The sequence below is a fragment of the Tachypleus tridentatus genome, chromosome 3, assembly GCF_004210375.1.
Source record: "Tachypleus tridentatus isolate NWPU-2018 chromosome 3, ASM421037v1, whole genome shotgun sequence".
Classification (NCBI taxonomy): domain Eukaryota; kingdom Metazoa; phylum Arthropoda; class Merostomata; order Xiphosura; family Limulidae; genus Tachypleus; species Tachypleus tridentatus.
In genome coordinates this window covers 67,026,815-67,039,199 of record NC_134827.1, presented here as the reverse complement: position 1 = coordinate 67,039,199, position 12,385 = coordinate 67,026,815, and positions in this window count along the sequence as shown.

Sequence of the window (12,385 nt, the reverse complement as noted above, 5' to 3'; positions counted from 1 at the left end):
TCTAATAACAATCAGCGAGTCTTACGGGTCGAACAAGCGTATATGTACATTAACAAGAGGGCATAAAATTAGGTCAAATACTTTTCCTTTACTGACACGTGCATATAAAGTTCTTCGTGGAGAATGTAACCAGACCCTCTGTCAAGTAATGAAAGTGACTTAGAAGCTGTGGGTAGAGGAAAAAGAAACGTAGACACTTTCCATTATCCGGCTGTAAAACTACAAATCGTTGTTGAGTATTTTTAGTTTATTATCTGTCTCAGTATGGCAGCAGTTTGAAAGTTTAAACGGATTTTATCGGATGATTATACAATTGCAAAATTGAAGCACACACACTGTGTTGCATCTGGTAGTTTATTACTACAACTGTAACTTTTTAAACGTACTGTGTTAGTTCCTTGGGTTGAGTATTTACAAGTACAGGTTTGTAACACATTGTGTCACTTCGTATTTTTGAATATTATACTGTCTGAACTGTGTAACAAGTCATCTGACTACATTGCGTCTCCACTACACTATAAATTACTTGTACTGTAAATAAACATCTCTCAACATTAGACTTGATTTGACATTTTCTTTAAGCTAAACTTTAAACAAACACTTGTATTAAAATGTGAAAAAACAACCAACACCAAATACTCCCTCGATGTAAAAGCAATTTCTCATCACTAGAAGGCGCCTCGCACGAGTGAGCACGAAAAAAAACCCATCAGTTCTAAATGTTCGAAATCTGGGTCATATTTTACTCCGTAGTCAACGGTAAAATCACAGAGAATGGGGCCCCACAAATGATACAAGAACAATAAACCTGGGTGTTAGTGAGTTTTATGTTAAGGTTTTGAAAATATATGTGAAAAAGAAAATAATTATGATAATAATCGGCTTGTAATACTCGCAGTGACTACGACCACGATTTGTGTGTGTGTTTATTTTCAGCCCAAAGCTATACAATAAGCCATTTGGGCTTTTACATCGAGGGAAATTGAACCTCAGATTATAGCGTTGTAAATTGTAACCTTAGCTTTTACCCACTAGAGGGCAGCAGCATCTAGAAGTTTTTATGAAGTCTTTGTCTAATATTTCTTAAAGGTATACCTTTCTTGATAAGAAAAAGAAAATAGTCCTCGTCGACGAAAGGATATTTCAGAAACAAATGGTTCACGTGGAAAATGAAAAAAAAAATAAGATTTACTCGCATAAATACTAATTGCTTTATATAGAAGAAAAATTTTAATTTAAAAGAGAAAGATAGTAAAAATGTTTCGATTATAGAGTCTTTTATTTGTTCCCCTTCCCCTCTTGTCAACGAATCAGTTTCTGGATTTACAACAGTAGGATCGGGTTTCCATTCCCCACTGGAGATAAACTATGTAATGCCCGTTGTTTAGCTTTGTTCTGAAAGTCGAACGACTTGTTTGTACGTTTTAGCACAAAGTCACAGAACAGGAAATCTGTGTTGTATTCGCTGCGAGAATCGATTCTCGAGTTTTAATGTTAACAAGGCCTGCAGTTCTTGAAATTGATAATTCTGATCAAGCGTATGTTTATGTTTGGGTATTTTTCTTTTTGAGAGTCGCATCGGCCTATCTGCTGACGACGGGAATCGAACCGCTGATTTTAGCGTTGTACATCTGTGAACTTACCGCTGTAGTAGCGGAGGACCCTACCAACAGAGGCTGTTTGTTAGATGTTGTTGTATTTGTTTTGGAATTTCGCACAAAGCTACTCGAGGGCTATCTGTGCTAGCCGTCCCTAATTTAGCAGTGTAAGACTAGAGGGAAGGCAGCTAGTCATCACCACCCACCGCAAACTCTTGGGCTACTCTTTTACTAACGAATAGTGGGATTGACCGTCACATTATAACGCCCCCACGGCTGAAAGGGCGAGCATGTTTGGCGCGACGGGGATGCGAACCCGTGACCCTCATATTACGAGGTCGCACGCCTTTAACACGCTTGGCCATTGTTAGATATTAAAATATTCTACAATATATATATTTCATACAATTTACTAATAAGGCTGAGAACAACGTTTCGACCTTCTTAGGTTCACTATAATGTAGTCTTTTAATTTGGTGACATCGTATGCTTATTATTAAGTTTCATAAGTTTAATTGTCGTTGTCCCTAACGCTTAATTACTGATAAGAGAAAAGACAGTCGATCGGCTGCGCTTGTCGTCCACCATAAGGAATAAACTGTCACTCTTATAATGGGCCTACATCTTGCAGTGCGGGAAATGTTTTGTTTATTGTACAGATCTGAAATGCAGAGCTCTACCGTAGGACTAACCTACTCTGTAGATATGTGCCATCCCTTCGTACTAAAATTGACACAAATTTAAAACGACGTGAAAACCTGTTTTAAACCACTCAAATGTAACCGCTTATGCCCAAAATAAACTTCCATAATCACACCAGTATTTACAAAAATCGGACAAACATTTTACTTACAGTTGATATTTCATTCCACAGAAAAACAAACTTCACTTGACGATAATAATCGTAAATATTCTCTGATGATTAGTCTACAATTACGTAGAAAACATTTAGCACAAACGGAAATTAAGTAATTTTGTCGATGTCAAGAAAATTTGTTTGGAACATTTATGTAAAAGCTACACGAGGGCTAGATGTCCTGAAATTTGAATTGACAGACTGGAGGGAAGGCAGCTAGTGAACAGCACCCACCACCAACTATTGGACTACTGTAATCAAACAGTATGATTTGACTAATACATCTATAACTCATCATGCTCCCAAGGTGCATATTGTATTGATGTGGCAGGTTGCAAACCAAGAATCTTTAAATACACTGTCTGGTATGCTGATCAAACTCTGCCCGCTAGAAAGAAAGATCATTCCAGAAAAGGATCAAGTGTGAACTAGTGTCCGGATTATGAATCTAAGGATCCACGGTTTGAGGTTCGTTGAAGCAAAAACGTACCCCGAATCTTTGGGCCATGTATGCGCCAAAAAATGACGGTCAAGTTCCATTATTCGATTAAAGTAGCCCAGAGTTGCTGATGAATATTGTTGGCTGACTGCCTTTCTCGTAGTTTCAGTTGAAAAAATTAGGATCGGCGAGTGTATTGTGTAGCGATATCAACAAACAAGTATGAACTGTGTGAAGTGTTAGAATCACAAGTAACACACCAATAAACTGAACACAAACATTTTAATTACGGTCAATTTATTGCTTCTAAAAAGTTAACTGTGTTTCGACGTTACGCCTTCAAATATATGATACCATCGTCTCGTGCAACCCAGTCCTGGTAATGACGTTGAGGCCTCAATTTAAAAATGTTTTTAACTGTGTATCGATTTTAACGGTTGGTGCTATTATTTTAATTTACAACAAAAAAAAAAGCTTTTGGTACAGTGGCATTAATATGTTTTAGTGAGGAATCTATATTAGAGATATTTCATATTAGTTTGGTACCACCACTGGAACTTTACTGATCATTTAATATCTGTCACGTGTAACATTCTTTAGATTGCCGAAACTTTGCAACTTTATTATTTCTTTCGAGAGGTCAAATTTAACCCTTTCTTTCAACATCTCTAATAGAATGAATCAAGTTTGAAAGTTTCGTCACAACCAGATGATTGTCGGAAACTACCAACATTTAAACAACGGGGTGGTACCTGACCACGTGGTTACGTGCCTAAACCATGAATCCTACGATTCCTGGTTCGACACCTTTTGCCTCGAACAAATTCAATCTGCGCCTTGGAGTACTGGTGGTTAGGGCATCTAATCACAAACTGCGGGTTGTAATGTCCTACCACATATGCTGACTCTTTCAGGCGCCAGGATGTTATAAACTCTCGGTCAATCCGACTGTTCGTTGGTAAAAGAGAAGCCGGTGGGTGGTGTTGACTAGGTACCGCCCCTCTAGTCTGTCACTGTTAAATTCGTGCAGGACAGCCTCGTAGGGGCTTGCGCATATTTCAAACCAAATCAGGAGTTTGGAATTAAATATCCATTCACGAATGTTTAAAAATAAATAAAACTTATCATTCAACAGTCAAAGCTCTGTATGCCCACAAAACAATAGCTAACACTGTATACATATATTGCCTCCAACCACACATTAACAAAGGCGTTGATGGTGATACATCAACAATGGTTTCCTGTAGATGGAACGTACTGAGTGACCCTAGTTCTTACTTGTACACATTTGTAACCTTTAACGAAGTGATTCTTAACTGACTTTTTCTGTCCAACAAATTCATTCCAATTTTGCGAGCTCTTCAGATAAGATGAAACTTTATCAGTGCCAATAAATGGAGATAAATGTTGGTATTGATAGTTGGATGACCTACATTAGTCGGTTTCTGGCTTAAAATCATTCTGTTGGTAATTAAAACTCTAAGTATACAGACTAGAAATGAATAGTCAGTCAAGTCCGTGCTATCAAAGAAACTGACTAGAAGTTCATTGTACCCTAACTCAGAAAATTAAACTATGTATCAGCTAATTATTGTAGTATATTTTAACACCTAACAAACGATGCATCAAATACGTGATAACAAGAAACCCACTTGAAGTAAAAATGCATCTCAGGGCAGCTGGCATGGGTATTAACACATACAGTGGAGCGCCGTGAAGCCGCGGGTTTTGGGGGGTTAACCTGCTTAACCGCGGCTTAAACCTTTGTGACTGAAAAGCCGAAGTCGCCGATAGCTCCGCCGAAGAGCCTCATCCGGGCCATTGCGTGATCATTATATCGGATGATCGAAATAAAATAATACTTTAATTATTGATCACTTTTTTCACGGATTAACTTTAATGTATAGAGAGGTGTGATTCGGCAACAATGGCGGCCTCCATAAAGCTGTCATAGAGAGCTGATAAGGTAGATTAACGGTCGATTTCTATTGTAATATATTTTATTTATTTCCCAAATTAAAGCAAATCCTTTTTAAATATCCCCTTGAAGTTATAAAGCCAGGATTAAATTCGTAAGCCGCGTTTTTACACGTCTTTAAATTAGCGGTGAGCCGCGATAATCCTCGCTCACAAGACTTGCTACAGCGGCTTAAGCGATTTCGCGGTTTACTGGTCCGCGGCTTAATGGCGCTCCACTGTACTAATAAATTACAGAACAACGTTTCGACCTTCTTATGTCATCATCAGGCTTACAAAGAGTGAAGATGACCCAAGAAGGTCAAAACCTTGTTCTCTGCTTTATCCTGAGATAAATATTTACTTCAACTAGGTTTCTCGTCATGAGAGACTATAATAATGTTTTGTTAATTACTGTGTTAAACCATGCTGTTATTGTACAGGTTCAGAGTCAAAGAATCAGCTGTATGGTATTTATAACTAATGTTACATAGCTGCTGCACTAAACCACAGTTGGTCTGTACAGATAAATCCTGTTTGTTTTAGATATAGATATTTTATCAAACCATTCTTTATTCCAGAAGTGATGAATCAATTTATCTTAGATAAGTGCCAATGAGACATTCTAGTGATAAGGGAAGGTGAAAATATCCCACAACATATAGTTGTTTCTTATTACAAAATGTCAGCCACAAGCCCATATGTTCACAGTTCTAAGTTGCTGTTAATACACCAGTAACTAATGTTTCTAATATATCAATTTGTAGTAATATAATACACAATCCTTCTGGTGCATGTTTTTTATCATCAAATGTAAGGTCATTTCTTGGAAAACAGACCTTAACATAACTTTAGGTTATTGTACAGAGTTTTTCTGAAATAAACAGTTGCACATCAACCAGAAGGAATCTATATCCAGATTTAAGGGTTATAGGTTTGTAAACTTGTCACTAATTCTGGTTCACTAGAGCATTGTTTTTTCACACAATTGTTTGTTTTTGTTTTAATATTGGTGTGATACAAGTTTTGTGGTTATTACTCTAATATTTACTTTCTCCTCTTATGATTTGTTTGTTTTCAATTTCAAGTGAAGCTATACGAAGGGCGATTTGCACTGGCTGTCCCTAAATTAGCAGTGTAAGACAAGAGGAAAGGCAACTAGTCATAACCACCCATTGCAACTCTTGGGCTACTCTTTTACCAACGAATAGTGGGGTTGACCATCACATCATTAACGCTCTCACGGCTAAAAGGACGACGAGGATTCAACCGGCGATCTTCGGATTATGAGTCGAACGCCTTAACCCAACTTTCCATGCCGGCTCTGTAAACACAGATTTTCCAATGTTTCGTTTTAAGAGACTGACTTCTAACACTATAAAAACGTTTACTCAAAAAATTCTATGTTTGCATAGCTGTATTAAGTTATACGACTGAATGTTACTTGGCGCCACTATTTTCGTATTAAGATACCCTTTAAATTTCAAATATATTTTAAAATGTCTACTTGGTGATTCTATTACACAGTGAGGTATAAGTCAGTAGTTTGTTTGACATTATCTTATAATGAAAGTAATAATAATTGTATACAAATTTTTCTTTACTGGTAGGACTCTCGACTCCTAATCTGTAGGTCACGGGATCGAACCCCGTCACACCAAACATGCTCGATCTTTCAGTAATAGCGTTATAAAGTGAAGGACAACCCTTCTATTCCTTTGTAATAGAGTAACCCAAATGTTGGGCTTGAGCGGTCATAACTAGTTGCATTCTCTCTCGTTTTACGTTGTTAAATTAGGGATGGCTGGCGCATAGTCCTCGTGTAACTTTGCTTGAAATTAAAAAAACAAACAAACGTTACTAGTGGTGTATTATGGGTTTCTAGTAAGAAAAAAAAATAGTGGTACAAGTTAGGGGTTTTAATATAATGGTGAATCCCCTTACACAGTTTTAAGATGGGCTCAAACATTCAGACAAATGGTATTTAATAACTGTGTTTTTTTAAGTATATTATTTCAAAATTAGGAACAGCAAGCGCTAGAAGCCATCTCGTAGCTTTCCGCGAAATTGAATAACAAACAAACATATTGATATCTCTATCACACACCTGTGTGCTTCACATCATTACTAAGAAGACCTAAAGATACGTATTTAATTAACGCCATGTCTACCAAAACAGCTTCCCGCTTGTACATAGGTACGTCTACGGATTTACAATGCTAAAACCAGGGGTTAGATTCACCTCGGTGGGCTCAGCAGATAGCTCGATGTGGCTGTTAGAAGAAAATATACACACACTCTCAAATCTTCACTGCAGTATACACTGCATACAGTATTTTATTTTTGAACTAACATAAAAATAATTTGTCAACATAAAAACAAATATTTTAAAGTAGGATTATAATAATATTTGATCATCAAAACGTTAACAGTTCTGAATAAAAGAATTTTTACCAAGTTAGCGAAAAACGTCGTGAGCTGTGGCTTCGGGGTTCAATGTTTGTCATCGAAATGCTGTTGTTATTCACATATAAAATTCACATTGAAGATCGAATAAAGAAAACTTGCCAGACAGTGGATACGATTCATTACATATAAACATATTAAGTGAAGAAACTAATTATAAAGTGAATAGCAATTAATCAAAGATGGTTTGTTTGATTTCTGTTATATATCCTTACACCTTTTGTGAGTCGAAGTTAATATAACTGTTTCATATTGAGTTGTATAATGAGTTAAATATCTTGAAGAGAATGGTGAGATATTTATCTAGTCTGATAACGTGTGTTTGAAAAGTAAAATAATTTTTCTGAGCCGATAAAGTGAAATCTTACATGTTTAGTTTATGTTGACTCCATAATTCGTTTATTTATGTGTTGAAATATTTTTAGTATGATGTATCACTGTGTTGTTGTACAGATGTAAAATACAGACTTTATCTGAAACCGTAATAAAAACATAGGGTAGAAAAGTTGAATGAAAGCTGATCCAGTATTTTATGAGCTAAAGTGTTTATGTGATAACAGTGTATTTAAAAGTTTTATTAATAAATGTATTAGTATCCTTCTGTAGTCTCTAATTCCACAGTGTTAATATAAGGTGTGTTCAATAATAATAAACACAAGTGTGTTGGATATAGAAAATGTGGAGGAATAGTAGCTTGATTGACAACTTCATGTTCTTTTGATATGATGATTGATAAGTCTATTTTGGTTATAAGCTATATTCAAGTGTCAGCAATATTGCTGAAAGAGTCCCCAACGTATATAGATATACTACTTATACTAATCATGAAGTATACAGTAACTGTTTAATGGTAAGAGTGTTACTAAGGTACAGTAATGTTCAAATAATTTTTGATAACGAGACTTTATCGAGCTTTTAGTACAAATTCAAATAGTTCTAGTCAGCAAGATACAAGCTCAAGTCAAAGATTTATAAAAAATATCTACAGAAAGACAAGAATATATTTTTGTTTTATTTTATACAGTATTGTAGATTAAACATAATTATTTCTTTAGATAATCTCTTCTAAAGCTAAACATAAGATATAAAAATCGTTCCTGATCATTACACTGATTGAAATCTCCTCAGACAAAACTTAATATTAGGCATTGTACATCCAAATTTTAACTATGCTATTCGATTCTGAGACACAAAAGTAGTTAATTATATACGGTTTGATCGGACAATGTATGATATTATCATTATATTTTCGGCTCAGCATGGCCAGGTGGTTAAGGCACTCAACTCGTAATCGGAAGGTTGCGGGTTCAAATCCGCATCACACAAACATGCTCGCCCTTTCAGCCGTAGGGGCGTTATAATGTTACGGTCAATCCCACTAATCATTGGTAAAAGAGTAGCCCGTGAGTTGGTGATGGGTGATGATGACTAGCTGTCTTCCCTTTAATCTTACACCGCTAATTTACGGAGGGCTAGCGCAGATAGTCTTCGTGTAGCTTTGCGCGAAATTAAAAAAACAAATTGTTGTTTTGAATTACGAAAAAAGCTACTCAATTGGCTATCTGTGCTCTACCCACGACAGGTATTGAAACCCGGTTTGTAGCATTGTAAGTCCGCAGACATACCGCTGAGCCACAGGGGGGGGGCCAAAAAACAACAAACAAATAAACCTCATCATAGTTTCAGGTACAGTTGGATCAGCTGAATAATCGACAGCAGGTCCAATAACTTCCTTACTTCGTGTAGGGACCGACTTCTAATCCAAAAATATTGATTTTTAAACAGATTTCTTTAATGTTCTTACGACTTACCAAATAGTGTACACATCTATCCCCCAATGAAGATCTGACACTTGGTTGGATGATTTTTGAAAACTCATTGTGATTCTCGGAAACAAAAATACTTTAATAATTGATCATAGTCAAAGATGGTAAATTGATGACCTGTTTTCCTGTAACTCTCGTTCCGATTAATGCCTCATGTACAAGTTATATTGAGGTTAATATGAACTTTTCGCGTAGCTTTTGTTTCCTACTACGGTGGCGTCAGTTTGTAGATAATGTAAACAGTTGCTTCTTAATATCATTTTAGTTTATTTATACTTGACGTATATGTTCCCTTTAATGGTCGAGCATCATTGTGCAACTTGTGATACGCATTCATTAGCTGTGCTCAGCTTTTCTTTATATTACTTGTATGTAAATCCTACATGAAATTTTATAAAATTATTATTTTCTTCTCGTGACGAATTTGAAAATAGTGTAAAATACATCAGTTCTTCCTTTCTTAAAGAAATTTTTATTATCGATACAAACTTTACTACTAAACTTCCATGTGTCTTACTTTTCTTGTTGCACTGAACAACAGTTGTATTAATCCATCTAAAATATTTAGTGATTTGATTCATACCATAACCCAACCCTAATATTGACCGAATAATAGTTTCACGATTAGCTATTTCACTATAATATTAATATTATATTTTATTCATTACCATAACTTATTAAATCAATCAGATAATAATATTCATTTACATTACTAACCGTATTTAAAATTAGATGCCGTCAATATAATGTACTACATAATTCATACACAATGAATGTTTCTCAAAGCAATAATACTGTCATCAAACAGTAACTTCATTATCATAATCGTATATCACAAGATACATTACTTGATATATTACTAAATCCAATACACTCAAATCGCGTTGTACATCAGCACATATCCTGCTGTGTCACTGGGGAATGTAAAAGTTTATTTTGTATATGCTCGTCCTGTTTGTCAGTTTATCCTTCTTCAGTTAAACATTCATACTGATGCAGTTGATAACATTTTATCATCTTTAACCTAACTGGGCTTGTTTGTTTTATGATTCTATTTTAACTTCGTGAATGCATAACATGCATTAACTAAAAAAAGCATAAACTTGGCATTCTCCTCAAGTTATTGTAATTGTTTTTTGCTTGTTTGGTTTTTTAATTTCGCGCAAAGCTACACGAGGGTTACTTGCTCTAGGCGTCCATAATCTAACAGTGTAAGACTAGAGGGAAGGCAGCTAGTTATCACCACCCACTACCAATTCTTGGAATATTATTTTACCAACGAAGAGTGGGGTTTACCGTCAGTCATGACGCTGATAGGGCGAGTATATATAGTGTGATGGGTATTCGAGTTCACGAGCCTCGTATAACGAGCGAGCGTCTTAGCCATCTGGCCATGCCGGACAGTTATTCTAAAGTAGAGACTAGTTTTCTCTTCTCACATTCTATGCATGGTTCATAATAATCTTTAATATTTCTTCTGGTATTCAATCGAATACTTATCTTAAAGCCAAGTGTGCTGAAAATGATATGTCATGATCCATTTTCATTACTTTAGTTTTATTACAAGTATCTGCAATATTCCGTTATTTTCATACCAGTCAGAGTCGAAAGCGTACTCTTGATGTTCTCCCTGTAGTATTGTTTCCTTTAAAGTTTTCTTTCACCTCTATACTGGTTCGTTCGTTTGTTTTAAACGTCGTGCAAAGATACATGATTTGTGTATCTTAGACTGAAAATGTATTTCTGATAGATACCCACCTGTCACATTTTTCACCCTTCCTATATTGCATCTTTTTCTGCCTCATCTCAAAATGATGGTCGAATTCAAAGGGAGCCAACTGTGCTAGGAGGATGTCACACTCCTGTTAGTTCCCAAAATCGTTTGGTTTAGAGGAACCACTGAAATGTTATTTCCTACATCATTTCAACAAAAAATCCATTTTATAATATCGAGGACATACAATAGATCCCAGATTTTGCCACCCTGACAATAAGTCAACACTTGTGAGATAAAAATTTCTGGAGTGACAAAAATTGAAACGAGAGGAAGAGACATAGAGGTTAGAAAAATAACTGTCATTGTTGACCCTTATTATAATTTTTGTTGGAAGCTATATTTATTATTCATTTTCTACGTACTGCTAGTCAGACTTAAGATAATACTTCTTACAATGTCTTCTTATTATGTTACGTGTTGATAGATAATAAGTCAGTAAAACCGCTTCCTCCTGATTTGTCCCCCAAGGCATTATACAGACACTGTATCGAGAATAAGTGGTGGTCCTAAATATCTACTGGTACCTACGTGACAATGGAAAGCCACGTTATACAATTAGAGGGTTTATCGGTAATTTCGAATTGTGATACTAAAGGAGGAAAAATTAAGACTTTCTTCAGTTCCGGGGTCAGAAAGTAAAAAAAAAAAAAAAAGTCTAGTGTGAGTACCAGATAATAAAGATGTACCACATCTGGCATTTTGTTATTAAGACTACAAATATTTTAAAGAACTTCTCTGATACATTACTTAAAGAGAAAATGTCTGGTTCGCTCTCTCACGATATAATATTGAAGGCAAAGCAGTATTAGGGCGTACAGTTTAATTACGAAGAAGTGCAAGTGAACCTGTAACATCGATAAGACAAAAAATATCCAGAAGAAGGCATTTTTTATCATTTCTTTAACTTCTAACTGTTATAAATACAGACAGTGCGAAAAAATAAAACGAACCCAAACTAAACGTTATGTGTATAATATATTATACTGAAGCTAATAATAAGTTAAATCATTATCGCACTTCCCTGTTTATCAAAACAGACTAATCACGTGACCTGTGGAAACGCACAGATGTACTGATATCAATGAGTGTCTCAGTAGATAGGCCCGGCATGGCCAAGTGTGTTGAGGCGTTCGACTCGTAATCCGAGGGTCGCGGATTCGAATCACGGTCGCGCCAAACATGCTCACCCTTTCAGCCATGGGGCGTTATAATGTGACGGTCAATCCTACTATTCTTTGGTAAAAGATTAGCCCAAGAGTTGGCGGTGGGTAGTGATGACTAGCGCCCTCCCTCTAGTCTTACACTGCTAAATTGGGGACGGCTAGCGCAGATAACCCTCGAGTAGCTTTGCGCGAAATTCAAAACAAAACAAAACTCAGTAAATATCCACCTTACAGGCGCGCCCTATTGTAAGTTCGTGTGGTTTGCACATATTGCAACATACGAATTAAAAATGAATTATACGTG